The following is a 23,136-nucleotide window of genomic DNA, read 5'->3' as shown; positions in this document are numbered from 1 at the left end:
AATTGGAGTCTGCCGTGACCTGAGTTCTCCCTCCCCCGATCCCCCGAACGCCCCCTCCCATCCTTTGCTTGAGAAAACTGCAGAGAGCAGCTTGCAGAATACAGACTTTTACCACTTTCCCAAAATAATGGACAATGAAAAAAGTTTACCTTAAGTTTGTGACCGCTGTTGCTATTCAAACCTATATATTTCACTCGCACATTCAGGCGTCAGACTACGGAATTAATAATTCAAAAATTACTTTATTTTGACTCTCGCCAAATTGCCTCTGTGCCAGTAGAAGTCAATGGGAGAAATAGAAAGATGCGTGCGTTTCTTATTGAATCTGAGACGAAACATCTTACCGGCTGAGATGCAGGGCAGAGTCCAGGGCTGTTCTACCTGACGTGAAGCGCGCCTGCTGCAAGCACACCGTGGGAGGCTCTCCCGGACCATTCCGAATCCTCGCCCACCTCTGGCCCCACCCACACCCATCGCTCGCTCGCTCCCTCCCTCTCCCGTGTCCCTCCATCTGTGCTGAACAGCATCCACGCTCCACATGTTCCCCGGAATGACATGCATGGCTGATTACAGCCAGGCCTCGTCTGGGGGGCACTGAAGGGGGCTCGTGCACCCTGCAGCATCCTTCTCTCCGCGTTTCTTCTCCAATACAAGGTCGATTGAGCCTGCAGCCCCGGTACTCTGCAGCGAGGACCAAGGGTCCGGGCTTTGAGAGGTTAAATCCAAAACTGAAAGTTTTAGCAGAATAATTGCGATTACCAGGTGCGAGGCTCTGCTAAAGGAAGTCTGACAAAGATTGGAGAGGGAAACTCTGCCTTGAGACAAGAGGCAGCTCCCAATGACTGAATCTGGAATGTAAGGGGTAGACTTACATCCAAAGATGAGAGAATGCTCCAAAGGCATGATATTCACTCCCTCTGAGGAGACTGTGCTGAAAGGAGTGTTACCTGCAACCAATGAGTGGCATTGTGCGCCACGCTGTAAGACTCACAGCCTTAGAGTGAGACTTTTCACCAACGTGTGGGACCCTCAACTAGTGAATGAGAAGGTCTCTAGGGCCATATGTATCAACATCCAGATTTGCGAATCTCAAATAGCGTTTTTTTAGAAATCGCTTTTTGAGATCTGCAAATTGGTATGTATGTAGAAAATCGATTTTTTTTTGCGATTTCTTAAAATTCCTTAATTGCGATTAGCAAATTGCGAATCGCAATTAAGGAATAATTTCCCATTCATTACTATGGGCCAGGCGGCCCATAGGAATGAATGGGAAGGTATTCTCAATTTGAGATTCGCAATTTGAGAATCGCAAATTGAGAATAATTTCAAGGGTGCACGGGTGTCCAAAGGACACCCTGTTGCACCCCTGAAATTACCATGGATGCACAGGTGGCGCATGTTTGTGCTTCACATTGCACTTTGAAAAATGCAAAAAAGTGCATTGTTCCAGGAATTCGCAAATTACCACCAACTTGAAGTTGGTGGTAATTTGAGATTCCTTAAGGCCAATTTGCATTTTTTAATGCTTCTTACATTGCATTTAAGGAATCGCAAAATTTGCGATTCCTTAAATGCAATCGCAAAATAAGAAATCGCAAATTTTGCGATTCCTTATTTTGCACTCAATTTTGCTACATACATACCATTCAGCGAAAATGAGTTTGCGAATTCCGGCGTTTGCGAACTCATTTGAGCTTCATACATATGGCCCTAAGTCATTAAACTCACGGCCGAGTTAGATTGTGCTCCAGGGTATGAGATTGACACCCAGTGATCGAACCACAAACCATATCACAGCCTCTCCTGTGTAGTAAGGCTCACAGGCAGTCTGGCGTGGAGTTTTTGTGCATTTTGTGAAAGAGATGAGTCAATGGGATGTGATCACAATGGTGGGTGATCCGCTAGGGTTATGCACTTCACTTCCTAACTCCCCCACTACAGCAGCCTCCTTCCTTCAGTGTGCTCACCAGTTTGTGACTCGATCGTGGAACCCTAAGTATTTCCCTTGCTCTCAAAAATGGCTAAGGAGCTGGTGACTCTGGAAGAGTGAAAAAGTTATTTTACTCCCTTTGCTTCTTGGTTCACAGTACGGAAGGAGGTCAGGAGCTTACGTAACTCTGTACGTGGCTGATGAAGAGACAACTCTGGTCCAGGAACACCTCCAGCACACTGCGACTCTCCTCCATGACATCAGCTTTACAATCAATGTTTAGAATTGTCATCTCGCACTCATACAGGGACCAAATGTTCTCGAGGCAGAGCACAACATTAGCCATAGGAAAGTCTTCTCACCTTGGTAGAGGATTGTAGATATTTAGACAATGATTCGGATGTAAATGGGGCTTGTATTCCCAGCCCTGCAGGTCTTGTGCCTCTCATGTCTGATGGCTTAATTAATCTATGGTCTCCACTGTAGGAAAGTAGGATCTGCTCTTATGGTTACCCCCACTTTTTTGCTTGACGTTGCACTATTTTTGACTAGTCTGCCTGGGATATTGCTAATCAGGACCCCAGTCTATTTGCTTTCTTCTTTAATTTTTTACACATGTACTTTGATACACTCCAGTTTGGATACTGGAGTACCCTTATAAGTCCCTAGTATATGGGACCCTGGGCATAGGTACCACAGAGGCCTCCCATGGGCTGAAGCATGTATTATGCCACCCATGAGATGCCATGCAAAATGGGACTACAGGTCTGCTACTTCAACCTGTGTAAGCTGGTGCTTGCACCACTTACTTTAGATATAGGTTCACTATATCTATAGGTCACTACAATTAAAACTTATAAGTCACCCCTATAGCAGGCCTTATCAATCCCGAAGGCAGGGTGCTGGGTGTTTAGTGAGAAGGTGCCCCTGCATGAGCAGAGCCTCTCTGCAGCCTTCGGAGACCATTCTCCCGGGTTGTCTGTGACTCAGCCAGACATATAGGTAGAGGTGCATTATAACTTTGCGGCAAATGCTATCTCGAAAACGGCTGCATAGAAACATATCGTGTTTGGTATCAAACACCTTGGAATCATACCTCCCACACTGCTAACCGGTGTGGGAGGTATGATTCCATTCTTCTGAAGCGAGCTTCGTGGGGTCACTGATCTTACCAGTACCAGCCTTCTCAACCCGGACAGCACAAAATGGATACTGCAGACTAGAGACACATTTCTGCCCTACTGCTACTGAGCCAAGCTCGAGCAGAGGAAGGCAGCACAGTAGGCATCCTGTCACAGGAGCTGCGACCACCTCTCGGACAGCGTTTAGTGTATTGGGGCTGGGTGGGTGCACTCTGAGAGTGACTGAAAGTCTGCACTGGGGGCACATTTGGTGTCCCTGTGCATAGTCCAGCTCAAACCAGTTCTGGGAGCCGTTGGCTCCTGCTCTGGCGCGAAACTGGACAAAGGACATAGGTGTAACCACCCTTCTCTCCTGACCCTCCTCCAAGAGGGTTCCCCGAATCTGTCCAACCCTCTCCCTTGGGTACAAATGGGCTTACCTGGCTGTAAGACTTTAGATTTTATGTGGACAAGATTCTACAAGAAACCACTGACCTTCGACCGTCTGTATACTCTGGACTTCACTGGACTTTGATTGGGCCCGACTTCGTCCGCCTCTCTGTCCAAAGCTTTGTCTGAGCCCTTGCTCCATACAGGCTCTGTGCAGGACCTGTGGTGCATTAAGGACAACTGAAGTATTTCCCTTGGAGTGAAGGAGCCACTCCCCTGCACTAGCAAGCGCCTCAATTCAATTGACCGGTCTGCTGCTTCTGAGCTCCTGTGGACTCCGAAAATTTTAGAAACACAAGAGGTGGGGTTTTGAAGGTCCCTGAGGTTGATCTGCCCTCTCAGCAAGTTTGAGGCCAGTATCCGTCGTGGGGACTGTATAACCCGCACCCCTGTGCACCACATCCATTTGCAGTTGCATATGCTTGTTGGCAATTCCCGAGCTTGTGCATTGGACTCTGTGTAGTCCTGACCCTGAGCAGTATTTGCACCAAAGAACTCCGGCCTCCTCACACTGAGTGCTCTGTGGGCTGGTGCTTTGCAATTTTGCTTGAGGTCCCCTCACGACTCCTGGTCATTCGGCCTCTGAGTCCTCCTGAGGGTCATCTTGATTTCTGATGGGATTTCGGGTTGCTCCAGACATGCCATGCCTACCCATTGCTTGTTAGAGTCCCCAGGACCTTGCTGGTCATCACTGTAACCTGCTTGAACATTCCTGTATGGGTTGCTTTAGCCAAGGCTTGTTGGTGTTCCAGCCGGACCGCAACTCCTCAGCACTCAACATCCTTCATCAGACAGCTCACATTTGGCTCCTGGTCATCGTTGACATCTCCTGGTCCTCTTGGCTGCAGAGTCAAGCATCCCTTCTTCGTACCTGAAGCACCCGACATCGGTGGGCATTCGTCTACCGAGCCCCTGGTCACTCTGAAGTGACCCAGACTCTGTTCCCTCTGGTTTCAGGTTCCTTCCTTCCAGAATCCAGGCTTGGACTCCACCGAACCATTTTCACCTTCACGGCAGCAGTACTTATTTGCAGCCCTGCTATGAGAACAACGGCGGTTTCCGACACCACTCCAGACCTATTAACCCGGCTCCTCTGGGATAGGTAACTCGGGTACTACGGTATCCAAAGGTGGGGTGGCTCTTCAACCTCTTAAGTTACACAGGGTTTCCTCGAAGTCCTCCTAGAGGGGTCCTTAAACTGTGAAATTGCAACCGCGACTTCCCCTTAGAATTGTACAGAGCCCGCTGTCGTGTTAGCACACTGCACGCGTCCTCTGTGGGGTCCCTATCTACAGACCATGAGTGGTTTCTTGGGGTCCCAGTGATTCTACATACTCTAGGCCTTGTCTTGACCCGAGTTGTGGTTGTTATACCACTATTTTAGTATATGGTTTGGTCTCCCCCTGGAGCCCACTGTGTACTTACAACTATTCTATTGATCTCGTATTGTGTGCTTTGTGTTCAATCCTCGTGTAGAGGATACTAGAGACTGTTATATTAATAAATACATATTTTTATATAACTACTTTGTGGTTCTCCTTTCATTTAATCAATATAGGAGGTGATATTCTGGTAAAACAAGCTGCTTTACATTCCTTCAAGATTAAGCCTGAAGGCTGCTCCCCACAGCTACCACTTGGATAGCTTTCTAAAGGTTATCTTTGACCTCATACATCTTAAAGGTCATTTGGACTGGTGCAAGGTGCACACTTTAATTAGTGGAAAACATATACCAGGCCAACGTCTCACATCCACCATAGTGGTTCCTCCCATTGCCTATGCCCCCTCTGTTCGTTAAGACAATAGAACATTCCATCATGTCATTCTGTGGTGTCGTCTAGCTTAGTGTAGAAGGTTATTTACCAACACCTGTGACGTCACCTTCAGAATGTTGAGAGGGAATTGGATTGTGGGAAAGCTGTGTGAGGTAGCTGCTAGCAGCTGCAATGGGATGCGCTCATGTCCCACTCTCCTTCCTTTCACAATAAATATTCTAAATTACGCCTGGCTCCAGAGTATCATTCACTACAATCTGGCGACGATTGTCGGACCCACATTCTCCCACCTGTGTCCCCATGTTAGGCTTTAGACGCCTACATTTTGAGTTCAAAGGAGAACAAACAGTAGGTAAACTTTATGTGGTACAAAAAGGAAATTTTGTTCTTGGCTTGGCAGACCAAGGAGCATTGGAAATTACCCTTAACTCTAATTGTAAATACTAATGATGGGTAATCCTGTTGCATTCATAGAGGAGGAATTAAAAAATAATTTCCTGAAGTTTTTTGTGGAACCATTGGAAAAATGTCAACATTCTCACGTAAAATTGTCTTAAAGGAGAGGGCCACACCTGTAAGTCACAAAGTTCATAACATTCCATTCAATACCAGGGAAGCTGTACAATTAGAGCTTAACAAACTTGAAAGAATGGTGTTATAGAACCCTTAGAGAGTGCCGAATAGCTTGCACTCTTAGGTGTGGCACTTAGACAGAACGGTAAGGTACGCTTATGTATCGTATGGCAAAAAATGGGAGAGAGCTAGTCAAACCATAATGAGACTAAGAATATAGAAAAAAAAATAATCAGTGTAAAAGAATGTATGAATTCAGCTCCACCATGTCGAGATGAATCCCATCAGCCCACCACACAGGCGGAACCTCGTCATCTGGGAATCAGAGAGATGAAACCAGTGCAGCCCACCCCTAGATAGGGGTAACTGGCTTGCACTGTGTTCAAAGAAGACAACTGGTCCGCCCAGGTGTGATCTCGAAACAGTGGCGCTGAAAAAAAGTGTGTAATTGCAGTGCAAACTAAGTGAGATTAAAAGTGACTACCAGTGAACACAACCATATTTTATCAAGTGTAAACCAGGTGTCAAGACTAAAAAGGTGAGATGACTGTTAGCTCGAAAAAATAACTATCTCATAGCAATAGGATCTGGGTCGACATGTTTCAGCCAAAAGGTGTTGTTAACCTGGCTTTCGTCAAGACCTAATATAACAAACGCTACTGCAACAAATATCCGTGGCAATGTGCCAAAATCAGAACAAAAAATAATGATAACAACAAAAGTTACCAATCATTGTTACGGTACCCCCTACCAAAACCTGGAGGACTATACTCTGTCCTGGAGTTCAGTGGATGTAGGGTGCCCCTTCATTCCCAGCTTTTTGTGGGAGTGGACCTCACCTCACCCGGCAACTGCTCGGTAGTGGAGGCCCGCTCTGTCCGTCGGTACCTCTTGTCTCTGACCAACACTGAATATTATTAGTTTTTATATATTCTTAGTCTCATTATAGTTTGACCAGCTCTCTCCCATTTTTTGTCATTTGTCTTGATTATGGGAGTTTGGAGATTTTTTGGTCATTAAAAATAATCCCCTTGGAGCCCCTTTTTCATACAGGTGTTTATTAATGCTTATGTATCGACCTCAGAGAACTGAATAAAAACATTGTTATAGACAAGTTTCCTCTCCCTAAAATTGACAAGTTACTTGCAAAAACTGAAGGGGTCCAGTGGTTCTCTCCGCTCCAATATCAATCTCACGGCGGCTTACCACCAAATCTCCCTATATCTGTCTTGAAAGAAATTGACATCTTCCATTACTACCTATGGGTGTTACAGATTTATGAGCATACCATTTGGCTTGGCATCAGCCGACGCAGTTTTTCAGCAGTTGATGCTCAAGCTATTCAAAGTCTTAACGGGCATCTTATATTTTCAAGACGACATACTTATCATGGGCAAGAACAGAGAGAAGCACAATTCCACATTGAAACTAATGTTGAAGAAGTTAGCTGAGAGTGGTCTCACAGCTAAGTTCGGAAAATGCAAGTTTACTGTCCATTCTGTAAACTACTTAGGGCATGAGATAAGTGACAAAGGCATCACTCCAAAAAAACATAGTCACTGCCAACAAGTCAGCTCCAGCATCTGAATCTAAAGACGAAATTAGATCTTTTGTCGGCTTGGCAGGATTTTACAGTAAATTCGTAAAGAATTTTAACACCAAGACTCGTAGCATGTGTCAACTGTTGAAAGAAAAGAACACCTTCTCTTTGAATTCTGAGATTAACCTAGAATTCGAAAGCATCAAATCAGACATTTGCAATGCCATTCCACTCCACGGATTTGAGATGTCAGCAGCAAGCATTTTAACCACAGATGCTAGTGAGAAAGGGTTGGGGGCAGTCTTGTCCCACTTGTCCAATGATGGGTCAGAAACTACCATAGCATTTGTTTCCCATTCACTCACCACCAATGAGGAGAAATTCTCAGTAATTGGGAAAGAGATTTTGGTCACTGTCTGGGCCATGGAAAAGTTCAGGCAGTACCTGTGGGTGTCAAACTTTACCCTCAGAACAGATCATAAACCCTTAGTCAGCGTCATTACCTCTAGTGGCCATGTGAAAGCCAACCCCCACATTGCATAGATGACTCTTAGATTATTAGACTATGTCTACGACGTAGAGTATCTTCCGGGTAATAAGAACAAAGTGGCAGACTACTTAAATTATTCACCCATGCCCTTGGATAAATATCTGCACAACGAATGGGATGCTTACAACGTTGCATTCACTGATGAGAAAGAGGATGTAATCAGCGCACAAGAATGAGAGTCAGCCTACGACACTGGCAATGTTCTTATGCAAGTGAAACATTTTGAAATGCATGGTTGGCCAGAGAAAATGAAGTTACCAAGTGAACACAGGATATTTTGGGAACTCAGATACAAATTGTCTATCAGTGATGACGCCAAGTTCATCCTCAGAGAAGGCAAAGTAATTCCTCCTGAAAGCATTAGGAGCCGTATCCTCAACATAATGCATGAGGGACACTTGGGCATCGTAAAATCCAAAAGGAGAATGAAATCATCTTACTGGTGGCTCGGCATAGACAATGACATTGAAAAGAACTTGATATTATGTACATATTGCGCTAGTGCTGACAAGTCTTTAACAATGTTGAGGCCTCCATTAGGAGAGTACAAGTGCCCAGACAATCTATCGGAGGAACTCTCTGTAGACAATCTAGGTCCCATTTTAGATTCATGGGATGTACCTAAATACATTATTGTCTTAATTCACAGGTACTCTAAATGGCTGAGTTAGAATTATGTGGAAAAGCTGACTTGACCTCCCTCATAGCTTTTTTAACCAAGACTTTTTTGAGGGAGTGTATTCCCAGAACCCTAATTTGCGACAATGGTCAACAATTTATCTTGGACAAATGGAAAGCCTTCCTTAATAGGAATGGGATCGAAGCTAAACATACCCCAAATTACCACCCTGTGGGTAGCGGAACAGCAGAAGTTTTCAATCGAGTCATTATGAGCTCAGTCCAAGCTGCCATAAATGTAGGAAGTAATTGGGTGACAGAAGTTATCAAAACTTTATGGGCTTATTGTATAAACCCCACAGTCACGGCGTATAGTCCCTTCAAGATCTTGCATGACAGAGAACCCTTTACAAGAGAAAACACAGTATGGATGAACCTCAAACTTCAAAGCAGATGGTCAACCTCGGTGGTGAAGAGCAATCTCATGAAAGCTTAGAAGATCTACAAGGAGTATTACAACAAAAAACGTGGGGTGAAGGACACCAAGTTGGCCGTAGGTGATTGGGTCAGGGTAAAACTAGGCATGTTCTGCAAGAAAGGTAACACCAAGTTCAGTGACCCTCGCTAAGTAAAAAAACTTGATTCTCGTTCCGCTTTGTTAAGCGACAACAGAATATGGTCTTTAGAAAGAATGGCCAAATGCAACAAAGTTCTATGGTGGAAACGTGACAAGAACTTGACGAAGGTAGATGATGGTTGGTTATGGTCTGAAATTGAAGCCTTTGACCATGCCTCAAAAAACAATAATGAACAGGTAATGGTTTTGGGAGGCGGTGTTACCGTCCAAAGTGAACTTAGAGACTTAAATTAGCTTAGTGACCCAAATGATACACAGAGTGGAGCAACCGCTCTGGATGAGGAGGCACACATTCCCGCGGTTACTCAAGTGTCCACCTGTGCAGGCAGACCTGTCATTCTACCTAAAAAATATGGTGAATTTGTGATGCAACCACCTTGAATTATTCTATTTGCACTTTACCGTTTACACTGTTGAAGCATAGCATCATTATTTATTCTATTTATTTATTTATGTATTTATGCACTATTTACGCCTGGCTCCAGAGTATCATTCACTACACATTCCAAATGTGGAGAGTATTCCCCTCAGTGAAGAGCTGTACCTGTGCTGTGGCTGGGGGGCTACCAATAAACCTCTTGTCAGCACATCGTCCTCCTGGTCATTCATTCTATGTTTCTACACTGGCAACAGAGGATGGGCTTGTGCTGAAGAACACCCCAACAAGCCAGTATCAGCGAGAGATCATTTGTGGCAGCTTTCCCTGTGAGGCTGAGCATGTCTTAACGTGTGTGCATTAATCTAAACTGTGCTTTTGGTACCTTCTAGCACTAGACGGAATTCGGCTGGTGAACAGTGCACTGTTTTCAGGAGGCAAACTTTGAATAATGTCTATATCAAGCATGTCTGGAACCTATCACCAATAGCGCTCCGTGTAACTCTCAAAGCTTTCCAGCCTTAATCCCACTCTCAAGCGCCCCAGCAATTTTTGACTGGACTAAAAGTATTATCTGTGCTCATTTACCTGTGCCTGAAATTGCGGTAGGAATTGCTGAGTGGACCACCTTCTAGGTGATTGACTATATTTGGTAGACAGCTACTTCAATGCACTCTCGTATCAGAAAGCGTAGCCTCTCCCAAGCCACTCCTTCAGCCCCTCCCCACAGTCAGCGCTCCCCTCATTATCGGCCCCAAAGCAGTACCGGCCTTTTAGGACATTCACGCACGCTGAGGATTCCAGTCAGCCCTGACTGACTTTGCACGCCGAACGCGAGCTGGTGAACTTGACGCTGGCAGCGGTACCGCGTGTGGCCTGCTTAACAGTTGTTGCTGCTGCCTTCACATAATCTTACCGGCTGCGCTCCTGCCTCCTAGCTGCATTGCCTCAGAATGTCCTCTGCCTGCCACTACGGGAAGGCTTGAAGAAGGAAAACAAGCATTTACAATGCAATGGTCTCGGCATTATTAAAGGTAGAGCTATTGGCATTGCTTATGACTTTCTTTTTTTCAAATCATAAATAAATGGCATTGTCATTTACAATGCCAATAGCTTAATCGCCGCAAATGCATGACCTATTGGCAATGTAAATGACAATGCCATTTATTTATGATTTAAAAAAAAAAAAGTCATGAGCAATGCCAATAGCTCTACCTTTAATAATGCCGAGACCATTGCATTGTAAATGCTTGTTACCGAACCTCTTGAGATCCAGCTCCCGGCTCAGATACCTCCAGTCGGTGTGATCTTAAGCAAACCCCTTTTGTCCTCTGCTCAGCGTTGCTCCTGGGCTGGTGTAGCAGCAGGGGCCTGGCTGTGGTGGTGCAGCCACTGCAGTGGCAACGGGTCCAAGTGGAGAGAGGGTGCCCAGGCTGCAGTGCCATCTGTAGTTCGAGCCCCCCAGAGAGTGGGTGAAGTGGGGTGGCGGGGTGGAGAGTCTAGGAAAAGTGAGAAATGAAGAAGAGAAAGAAAAGAGATGAAAGAACAGGGAACGGTGGACGACAGAAAGGAGAGGAGTAGAGGGAACAGTGACATAAAGGGAGAAGTGGATAATGATGATAAAGAAAGCAGCAAATACAGAGGAGCAAAGGCAGCAATGGAAGAGAAAGAGGCCAGACATATGGATCTCAAGGAGGGCAGAGAGGAAGGAGGTGAGGACTGATGGGAGACTTAAAATGATACAAAGAGACAGGAATGCGATAGAGATGAGAAAGTCAAAAGGAGAGAGGGGTGAGGATAAGGAGAGTAGGAAAAAAAGATTAGGGAGACGTGTAAGTAGGGACGCACCAACCATGACTGTAGCAGGTGCAGTGACACTGGGGTCTAGGGATGAAAGGCTCATGGCGCCCAAATGATGCCTATATTTTAATGGACGCCGGTAGGGCGCAGGGTAATTTGTTATTCTTGCTTTACGGCTCATGACACACAGGCTAGGCAAATGCCATAAATCGCCAAGTGTGCAATCCTCTAGCCCAATCCTTAGTTTTGGTGACTCTCCAGTAAACCTCAGTTCAGGGGCGTGGCTGTCACCAGGGCTTTACCTAATTAGTGGCTTTTTTTTTTAGTTTACTACAAATCCTGGAGTTGGGGGTCCAATTGCCATGCTTGCATTAGCGCCCATGGCGCAATTGGTGCAGCACTTTCCAGCATCAGCATGGCGATGGTTAAATTGACAACGGTATCTGCTGGGTCCCCGTTGCACAAAAGGGGCAGGCTGCAAAGCGCACTGAAGCCCATGGAGGGTGAATGACGCTACAAAAACCAAATGCGTGTTCACATTCTGCCTTATTATGTATCAGGTCAATGGGCACACTCCTACCGAGGCATGACCTGGAGCCGTGCATTTCCCTTCCATCCTCTGAGGTCCCCGGCATATAACTTCAGACTGTGACGTGGGCGGAACCATAGTCTGTAATCAGGCAGACCTCCACGCACCACCACTCCGGCGGGCCGAGCTGTTCCCATTTGTATTTCTAAATAGATTCCTTCTCTATATCTTTGCGGCCTGTGATCAGAGCGGCGTCTAATCACTGAGGATATAGTATATGGCGACCCATACTTGTACTTTAGCATCAAATTCAGAACAAAATTAAAAACAATTGTTTTTAAGGGAGGGGAGCGTGGGGGTGGGGAATGGGGGGGGTGTGGCCTACCGGGCCTACCAACCCTGCCGTACATCACATGTCCTCCCTCCTCTTCCCACAGGTCAATCGCGGCTCCTGGTCTGTGCCTGTTCCCTGCAGCTGCCCGTGTTTAACTGAAAGTTGTACCAAAGTTTTCTTCCGTCAAGCTGTGCCAGGAGCAACGCCGCCAGTGTCCCTTTCCCAGCAGGTGCCCTGCACAGGCTGCACGTACCTTCCCTCACCACCGGGTCTGCAGGCTCAGGCTCCCGCCTGCCCTCGGCAAGGCGCACCGCAAGACTCGCAAAAGCATCGCCGCCGCCATGCTGCTGCTGCTGACATTGACCCGTCTGACAGATGCGCTTCCGCTTCCGGGTAACTGAGCCGGGAGAGTCACGACACAAACAACGGACTGCTGTACAGGACAGGAGCTACAGAAAATGGGCTGCACTGAGGGCGCTGCTCAGGGCAAAAAAAAACAAGAAAATTGCAAAATGGCGGCCGCAACTCTGAAATTTTCGGATTCGGGGGCGTGTTTTGGCGTTCTGAGTGACAGATGACGTCACAGTCGAAAGAACACAAAAAAAACACGCCCCCGAATCCGAAAGAGACGGGGCTTGAACTGAGAGATGCCCCTCTCATCCAATGGCTGGCCTCCGTTTAGGGAGCCAGCCAATGGAAGAGAGAGGCGGGTTCAAGCCCCGTAATAAAAATTATTAAATCTCCGACCGGAGACTGCGCAAACGCAGCCTTTCGGTCCTCGACCTAAAAAGTTACAAAGGGGAAGGAAGGGAGTGTTATTGTGTCACCTGTTGGAGCCCAGTTCATTTTCGTGATTAATCTAGAATATATTCTCTCCTTTTCAGCATCAACCTGACACGCTTATCAGACATGATTAGATCATTCAGACTCACCTGGCACACCTATGCAGATGCTATACACATCATTCTATAAATAGGTGGCCTAGACGACCTCCACAAATTAAGACTTGACAACTGCCACCGTGCCTTGAATGTATGAATAATCACCTAAAGCTAGGCACTGTAGAGAGACAGATCCTGACCTGTGGACAGTGGCATAAACACAGCCCTACCAATATATGGCCCAAAGAACTCGATGTCACGCCAACTACATCAAGAGAGGCAAGAAACCAGGGCTATCCATTGACTCAGATCTATACCTGATAGTACATGTCAACAAGTTCAAAAGAGCACATTCTACATAATGAAGCAACTGCAACGCCTCACCCCATCCCTTGGATACCAACAAAAGCTACATCTTCCCTTACACTCATAATCTCCAAGCTTGACTACACTAACACCCTCTACCTGAGCACCCCCACTTTGATCATAGACAGATACAACAAATACAAAACGCTTTTGCAAGTTTCATTCTCTGCCTTCACTCCAGAGAATGCATTATACTAATCCTGAAAGCACTCCTTAGGCTACCTATACCTACATGATCAATGTTTAAGGCACTTTGATTTGCCCACAGATTTCAAAGTAAAATGACCACTATACCTTCAAATTAAATGAAAGCAAGACAAACAGAATAGGACACTGTGTGAAACAAAAGCCCAGGTGCACCACTTCTCAATACACAGGGAAAGACATTATACAATCAATTTCCCAATAACAGTGTTCTTCAAAAGTTTCCTTTATTCAAATATCAACAGGTTTTATAAAAACAAGGTCATAAGCATCACTTGTTGGAAGTGGCACAGCCAACGCGTTTCGTCCTTGAAGTGGACTTCTTCAGGACAATAGTTGCATCCCTTATAACGTAGGGTAACTATGTCAACAGATGTGTGGATCCAATTGCAAAAAGCAAAGATTCGAACCTCAAGTTCCCAATTGACGACGATCCACAGAGTGATCAACTAGTCAAGTCAAGAGTTCTTTATTCGGTGATTAAAAAACACCATAAAAGCATATATACAAACAATTAAAATACAATTAAATCATTATCAGAACCCCGACTGCAATTACATAAAATTTAAAAGAGGTTAGCAAGAAAAAATTCATTATAATAGTAACAATCAGGCCTACCCTCTAGTTACCCTCAATCTCACCGCAACTTTGATAAAATTCATAATGTAACATAATGTCAGGGGGTCAATCGCCTTTTGCAAAAAAAAGTAAAGCGGCTTTGGCATGTGTCAATTTGGCTTGTTTTAAAATTCCTACCAGAAATCTACGCCTAGGCATTGAATAAAAAGAACACAAAAGTACAAAATGAAGGGTGTCCTGCGGAGACCTATTGTCGCAGCCGCAGGCACCCTTCTGCTCAATTAAAAGTGTAAAACCCTTTGGATCCGCCAGTAAATATGGTAACAAATTGAGCCTAAAACGAGACATTAAAAACCTATCCTGGGCGTTATACATAAGGTAGAGGTACGGCTCCATTCCCTCAGTACTTTTGACAAGGCTATGGGCACTCACAGTACATTTGATCCCTTCAACCTCTGTTCTGTGTGCGATTCTCTGGGCCAAAAAAGATCTCTTTATAGTCAACTTATCTTGAGATACAATTGCTGCGGGATTTATAAAAAGGTCCTTATGACCGAGGCTTTCCAAACTAGTCTTTACGTAATTAAGCCATGGTATACTCATACTTTTATCCCTTCCCAGGCAATCACCTAGGATTTGCCTACTCAAGGTCGCCTCGGGATTTGTCCAAATTTTTAACCAAGCCAAAATGGGTCTGAGCTTAACCAAGTCTTCAAGATATGGCCTCCCTAGTTCTCTATGGGCTATTACAGCTGGGGTGCTCTGGGGGACTTTCAGGAGTGATCGTAGAAATTTATTTTCCTCCCGCTGTAATTGGTTGATATTCGCAAAGCCCCATACTTCTGCCCCATACATAGCTTTGGAGCAACAAATGGAGCTATAAAGATTCATTACTTGTTCGGGAGACCATCGGCCAACCCTCCGCCCATAACTTGCAATAGCGCCGTTAGCGGAAAACAATTTACACCAACGTTCCTCCACCAAAGGATTACATTTCAAAAGACCATCAAATAATAAGCCTAGATACGAGAAGGACTGAACCCTTTCTAGTATAGGGCTTTCTATCCTATAGGAGGAACTGGTGCAAGGTTTATTGCCCGCCAGCATTACATATGATTTGCCCAGATTAACAGACAGGTCTAAAGTTTCCATAAACTTAACAAATCTGTCTATTAAAGTCTGTAGGCTCTTTGGGGTGCGTGAGATTAGGACCGCGTCATCCGCGTACAAAAGTACCGGGATGCAGCGGGACCCTACTCTTGGGCAATCTGTTTTTAGGTTAATCAGGAACTGCTCTAAATTATTAATATATAGTGAGAATAAAAAAGGGGCAAGAATACATCCTTGCCTCGCCCCACTCGTGCATGGGAAGGATTCTCTCAACCCCCCATCCATGTTGTAGCGTACTCTAGAAGTGGTATCCCTAGGTAACTCCCTTAAGATGTTGATCAAGCCCAGGTCAATCTCCAAGTTGATCATCATAGCCCAAAGCTTACCCCTATTCACATGGTCAAAGGCAGTTGCCAAATCCATAAACCCCAGGTAAATGGCTTCATTGCTAGCTTTAGTGTATTTTGCAATCAGCATATAGAGGTTCAGGCATTGGTCACTTGTAGACCTCCCTATCCAAGCCATACTGAATGTCCGAGACAATGTTATTATCCTCGGTCCACTCAGTAAGGCGATTAAGGATTACCCGACCCAATATCTTAGCTGACACATCTATCGGTGAAATCGGTCGATAACACTGGGGATTGTCCCTATTACCCTTTTTAAAAATAGGGACCATTATAGCCGTAGACCAAGAGCGGGGCAAGCCAGACCTAGTAGTAGCATGTATTACCATTGTCAGTATTGGGGCCCACAGCTCGACATTACTCAAAAACAGGTCAGGTGGAGTCCCATCTGGGCCTGGGGCTTTATTTTTTGTCAATCCCACAATTCCCACAGTGATTTCATTTAGGGTAAAGTCTACTACCTGTCCCTGCTGGGCAACCCCCCCCTCCTCCTCTGGGACAATTTCTGTTCCGTAGTTATACAGGCCCCTAAAATATGTGTGAGCCACTGATCCAGCAGAATATTTGTCCCGATCTCAGGGGCACTACTGTCCTGAAAACATGGTCTATTAACAATTCTCCAGAATTCAGTAATGTCCCTTCTTTCTGCGGCCTCCCTTAAGTCTGCCCATGCTTCCCCCTGAGGAGCTACTTTCCTCCTCTTGGTCTCCCTGTTGTATATGTGTCTGCACTGAGCTACTTTTTGTGTGTCCCTTGGCCTACTTTTGAGGCTACTTTTAAGCTCCCTTAGGGCACATGAACAATCCCTATCAAACCATCTCGGTTGATTATTTTTTCTTATTGGCACACTTGATTCTAACAACCCCTCTACCAGATTGGTTATCTGCCTAAATGCATTGAGTAGTGGTAGCCCTTCTACTGTGGTATCTAGACACTCCTCAATGGGAATTTTCCTGATATCCATTAAGGCTTTATAGAAAATTTCCCCATCTATTTTTGACCACCTGAGCCATCTACCCTGGTCCGTTACCCTCTCAAGAATGCCTCCAGGCTGTCGTATCCTGGACCGAGCCAGGTAAACGATCAGGGGATTATGGTCACTAAATGGGCTCCACTCAATCCCCACGGTTATAATCCGATTTTTTACAAATCTGGATACTATAATATAATCGATGAATGACGAGCACCCTCTCCCCTTAAAAGTCGGGAGGAGGGTACCATCCCTCTCCAAATCCATCATATTAACCGTATGCTCCAGGTCATGGGTATGTAAGAGTTTACTAAAAGCCATTCCTTCTTGTGTATGGTCAAAATGAGGGCCATTCTCCACAGGGCAATGTGACCATTCAGCATCAATGGGAAACAAGGAAGGGCATTGGTGGCAGTTAAAGTCGCCCATGACTAGAAAAGTTGGGGCCGGTGCCCCCTTCATAGCTGCAATCTCTTGGCTCAATCTATAATTCAATTCCCGAAGGAGTGGGTGTTTTCTCCACTAGCCCCCTTGTTGTAAACATTGAACAGGATCAACCTTAGCCCTTTGCCCCCAAACCACAGAGCCTGTAGGTTCTGCGAACACCATGTCGTGTTGGTCCATGTACCTTGAAGGTTTAGATCTACATATATGGACAATAAAGCCATGGCTCTACCTGATCTTAATTTCTGGGCGGGGACAAAAAAACATTTGTACCCTGGCATATGAAAAAGGCTATTATCGACCACACAAGTCTCCTGAAAACTAATGATTTGATACCTGTTTATGTACTGCCGCCACTCGCAGTTATTAAATGTACGCGCCAAACCGGCTATATTTCATGAGATCATTCTTAATCCTTCCTCTGATTTGTGTACTCCGTCTGTTCCAAGATAAAAGAATTTGCATTAGGACACCCTTCTATGGTTCCTGTATGCCCTAATTCAGTACCTCTACCCAGTGATGTTTGGTCATTACCATTGTCCCTTAACTCCCTTATATATAGGCTGCCTGCCCCATTGAGTGTAGTTAAATATACTGGGGTCTTAGCTGGGCTCTCCCCCCTAGATTTTGATAGTATATCAGCCTCCTCTATAGACCGAGGGGCCAAGGGGACATTATTTTGCAGTACTTCCATCCCTTCCTCTTGTGGATCATCAAAGTTAATGCTCCCAACTTCTCTTGTTTGCTGCAATTCTGCAGGGAACTATTTAGTCAGTCGTTCTCTTCTAGTAACGCCAATGGGCTAAACCTATTTCTCCAGCTTGCAAGTCCAGGATTTCCCAGCCCAGGCCCACCACAGATGTACCTAAACAACAATAAATGTCACTGGTCTACTGGTCTATAGGTGAGCATGGGCGTAAAAACAGTAAACCCAGTGATTACCCAGGATGTGTTTGCAAAGAAAGGAAATGAAATGAATCCCATCAGCCCACCCAATGGCAGAGCTTCATCATCTGGGATTACTGAAAAGATGGTCCAGATATTTGGGCCACACACCTGATGGTATTGTGTGTTGCTCCAATCCAAAGGAACCACCAGTGATGGATCATGCCATAGAATATGTGTGTTTCTGTGGTGTGGGATAGAACTTGCAGTGTTGAAAGATTGTGTAGGAGTGATCAAAAGGTGCAATATAAAATTGACTACCATGACATAAGGAAAACATTTTATTAGGGAGAAATCATGGTGTCAAAGTCTAAAAACAGAGTGTTAGACAGTTTGAAATAATAACTGTCATCTAGAAGTTGTAAACGGTCAACATGTTTCAGCCCTCGTAGGAAATAATGGCCTACCTGGCTTTCATCAGGACCAGGACCACACTACTGCAACTAGAAATATATGTGAAAATGTGTTTTTTCACAGAATTTAAATCATGATACTATACATCCTACCATGCGTAGAATTTTCAATGTGTAGGATGTGCGTTCAAAAAGGGATTCTTTCCTAAAAAAATACAAATGCAAAACAAAGGGGTAAATCACAAACAAACATATAAATTGCGCCACATGTGTCCTAATTCTTAATTTAATCATTATTACATTTCAATATTGTTTTAATAGTTGTATTTACTCACCCAATTTGTCTTGGGAGTATGCCTCGCCTCACCTCACCTGGCCACTTCACTGCTCAGGGATGGAGGCCCCGCTCTAATATTGGATAAAAATAGCGGATTACTGATTAGTTCAAAAACCCACAGTTAATTAACCTTGGTTTAAATTCTGAGCATCGAAATAGCATTGCCTCACAGGCCCACCAAAGGACCATCACATCTACCATCTCCTTTCTTGTCCTTTATTAAAGTAAACTTTCTACATTCGTGGGTATTCTAAACCTACTTCAGTAAATATAGTAATAATTGCATATATAGAGTCCCAATTTTCAAACTCCTACAATCATAGTAGCTCCAGAAAATCGAAAAAATGCAATTTTTACACTGGAATCATCATTGGTGTCTCCCTAAAGTTTTGAAAGACCTAGAGCCGTCGTGAGAGCTGCCTTACCTGTCCATCGGTACCCCTTGACTAGTCCTGAGCCAAGGGGGAGGTACCTGACAGAAACAGGAAGGCTGCTCTTAACGGGCGATAACCAATCCGACACAGAGTTGGTGAGAAGCACCCGCCACTAATTTTCGAAGGGTCAGCAGCGTTACATCATAGGGCTGGGCCTTGAATGCGATCGGTGTCAGGAGGATGTCACGCGTTGACGCTTCCGAGCAGCTTAGTACGTAAGGACAGCGCTTTTCCGAATCAATATCGGGTAGTCAGAATAGAGTAAAACAGCGCGGTCAATGCAGGTTCTTTAACAGGCTTCGGCAACTCTCCAGTCAGGGACGCCAGGGGCATTCAAGGCCCAGCCCTATGACGTAACGCTGCTGACCCTTCGAAAATTAACAGCAGGTGCTTCTTTGTAAACCCTTGAGACCAATTCAGGTCCCGGCCTCTTCCAAGATCATTTACAGATGATGTGAGCTTGGGTTAAAGAAAATTGTGGAAACCTTGCGCCTCTGGCCGATTTAAAAAGTCTGAGAACAGGAACGAATGTTCTAGCTAATCCCACCTTTCCTGGTCGGTGGAGATAATAAATGTGTGCTTTGGTTTTGTTGTCCCCTACCCCGTGGTACCTCATCGCCCTGACAAAGGTGCGGCCTGATTAGGGCCTTACACCGAAATGCGCGTCAGCATGGTTCCTGTTGGTGGCAGGATCTCATCTGCATCAGATGACCTTTTCCATCCTTTCCCTGCCCCACTTTTTCACTTTTGTTAATGTAATATTGTCCATCTTGATTGCATTTAAAGGCACTGATGTACCATTGTGACTGTGGTGTATGGATGTGTGAAAGAATGTTTGTATGATAGATAGTGGAAATGATATGATTATGAATTAAGCTCTGATGTATGCAGTGTTTGTGGGACTGTTATCCTCTCTGAGTGTATATATATTTTAACATTTGTAATGTCATTCATCCTAAATGATTGATTCTGAAATTCAAAGAAACCTCTGACAAAATGGTTAATAAATAAAGAAACAAAAAAAGAAAAAAGGTTCTATGTGTATTTGGCTCTGATACTACTTGTTGTCACCCGCTGTTGAATCCAAGGATCCGCTTGTAGGACCTGAGTACAAGATATTGGCAAGGTTTTGTTGTTGATTCTTTTTGTTGCATTACCCCTCTGACCTGCCATCATCCCAAATCCCGACGGGGAACCCCCTTCTATTTTGTCGTGGTAGCTTGCTGAGAAGATGGGGTCCAGCGTGTGGCCGGCGGAGTGGGTGGGTGTTGTGACGAGTTGTCTGAGGTTGGAGATCAGGGTGGAAGATTTGGGGTCATTGTTGTTCTCGAGGTGGACATTCAGGTCCCCGAGGAGGATGTAGTCCGTGGAGGCGAGGGCTTGTGTGCTGATGAAGTCGGCGATGGAGTCTCTGAACTGAGGACGGGGTCCGGGGGGTCTGTAGATGAGGGTACCTCTGAGGGTGGTGTTGGGGTCGATGTGCATCTGGAAGTGCAGGTGTTCGGCGGTGCTGAGGGTGTCGTTGGTGTCTGTTGAGATTTTGAGAGTGTTCCTGTGGACGATGGCAATTCCTCCTCCTACTCCGTTGGTGCGGTCCTTGTGGGTGATCTTGTAGCCTTCCGGGATGGCTATGGCGATGTCGGGTGCCGAGGAGGGGTTCAGCCAGGTCTCCGTCAGGAAGGCGACGTCGGAGGCATTGGTGTTGAGTAGGTCCCAGAGTTCGGCGGCTTGTTTGCAGGCGGAGCGGGTGTTGAGCAGGATGCATCTGAGGAAGTTGGGTTCTTCGGTCGGTGGTTTGGCGGGCTGGATGCTGGTGAAGCTGCAGTTCAGGCAGGAGAAGGGTCCTTGGGTGAGCTTTGGGGCAGCCAGGCAGCAGGTGCGTGATCGTCTGTCGTTGAGTGCGTGGAGGGTGGTGGAGTCGTAACGGAGACGTGCATTGTGGCTTTTGCGGGGACCAGGGGTTCTGGCGCTGGGCACGGTCCAGGCGCAGACGGGCTTGCCCTGGGCTTGCCTTGGGTGCGCCAGCGGAGCAACCGCACAGCAGCCGCCATATAAGGGGATGTGGGAGGGAGGAGCAGCTGGGAGGGGGGATCGGGGTGGAAAATGGGAGAGCGAGGGGGCAAGGCCACAGGGAGGCAGCAGCGGGAAGAGACAGGGATTACAGAATGCAAGAGGGAACGGGGGAAGGGGCACCACAATACGTATGACAAGGGGCAACAAGTGAATAAACAAAAACGGCACTATGCAGTCTAAACCGAGAAAACAGTCTAAACAGTGACAGTAGAATAAAGTGGCACAATACAGTTACCAGGTCAGTACAAGGGAGAACAGCGCGAGCAGGGAAGTGCAGGCGAGGGAGGGGGGAGCGGCGAACTCACGAAGCAGCAGCAGGGAACGCAGAGACAGGCACCCACAAGTGGAGCTGTGCGGCGAGGGGGGCGATCTAACCTGCAGGCAGGGTCAAGAGTCCCTCCCTCTACCGCGCAGCAGCCGCCATATAAGGGGATGTGGGAGGGGGGGGCAGCTGGGAGGTGGGAGCGGGGTGGCGAATGGGAGAGCGAGGGGGCAGGGCCACAGGGAGGCAGCGGCGGGAAGAGACGGGGATTACAGAAGGCCAGAGGGAACGGGGGAAGGGGCACCACAATACGTATGACAAGGGGCAACAAGTGAATAAACAAAAACGGCACAATGCAGTCTAAACAGAGAAAACTGTCTAAACAGTGACAGTAGAATAAAGCGACACAATACAGTTACCAGGTCAGTACAAGGGAGAACAGCACGAGCAGGGAAGTGCAGGCGAGGGAGGGGGGAGCGGCGAACTCCAGAAGCGGCAGCAGCTGACACAGAGGCTGGCACACACAAGCGGAGCTCTGCGGCGAGGGGGGCGACCTAACCTGCAGGCAGGGTCAAGGGTCGCAATGACAAGCATGGGATAACTTTAATACAGTTAGATAATATTGGTTCTCTGTGCACACTTGAAGTAATCTGAAGTTTTTCTCACTATTCAATTTTCATTTAGTGCTGCTCCATTCGTTGCACTGCGTCAGTCAGTGCCTACTAATATTGCGAAAGTGATCAGGTTAGGCGTACTATTCCCTGGTGAATGTGCACACTTTTTTAATTGAAACCGGAGAGGTTCCTTATCCAGATAAATAACACGGGTACATCAATAGATGAAGCTGTAAACCATGTTTCTCCATTCTTTACATTGTCTTTATTTTCAAAAAATATATATTTGCTTGTACTTCTTCAATCAGAAACAATACATTGAACATCCGATTCTATTCAATCCATAGATTTCACAACCTAATGCATTTCGGGTCACTGAAATGTATGACACCACGCTATTTTAACATTCAGTTCTTGGGTTTAGAGAGCATTCGGCAGATCTGTGTATCACATATTTTACGAGGCTAAATAAGAGAGGTAGGTTATATGGGTAGTTTAGTCCTGATGTTTAAACTTTAACGATACGCATAAAAGAATGCCTTGGTTTGCACTGAGCATTATGTTTCTTGAAATTTGCCGAGATTCAAAAGTGTTACGACTGTCAATTATCGCATTGTAAATATTCATGCTTAACGCTTTGCTATAGGACGGACTGATTAGAATCTTGTTTTATTTCATATTATTGTTTTTAGGCCCCTGAAGAAGGGTCCACGCAGTGACCCAAAATGCATTGGGTTGTGAAATCTATGGATTGAACAGAACTGGATGTTCAATGTATTGTTTCTGATTGAAGAAGTACAAGCAAATATATATTTTTTGAAAATAAAGACAATGTAAAGAATGGAGAAACATGGTTTACAGCCTCATCTATTGATGTACTTGTGTTATTTATCTGGATAAGGAACCTCTCGGGTTTCAGTTTAA

At 45.7% G+C, this 23,136-nt stretch overlaps 1 protein-coding gene across 3 annotated transcripts in view; it reads right to left on the bottom strand.

Moving 5' to 3' along the window:
• LOC147702393 (uncharacterized) overlaps positions 1-19,363 on the bottom strand; it is a 130,757-nt gene extending 111,394 nt beyond the window's left edge. For 2 of the 3 annotated variants that reach the window (XR_015297521.1, XM_086931005.1), the window contains exon 1: positions 345-452. The gene's annotated coding sequence lies outside the window, so the exon portion shown is untranslated. Of the gene's footprint in view, positions 1-344; positions 453-18,827; positions 18,901-19,254 lie in introns of those variants that run through there. The other variant, XM_086931006.1, reaches the window with a different exon arrangement.
• Between the last annotated feature and the right edge of the window lie 3,773 nt (positions 19,364-23,136).

The sequence above is a fragment of the Lissotriton vulgaris genome, chromosome 7 (assembly GCF_964263255.1).
Source record: "Lissotriton vulgaris chromosome 7, aLisVul1.2, whole genome shotgun sequence".
Lineage (NCBI taxonomy): Eukaryota > Metazoa > Chordata > Amphibia > Caudata > Salamandridae > Lissotriton > Lissotriton vulgaris.
This window is presented reverse-complemented; position numbering and strand designations above follow the sequence as displayed.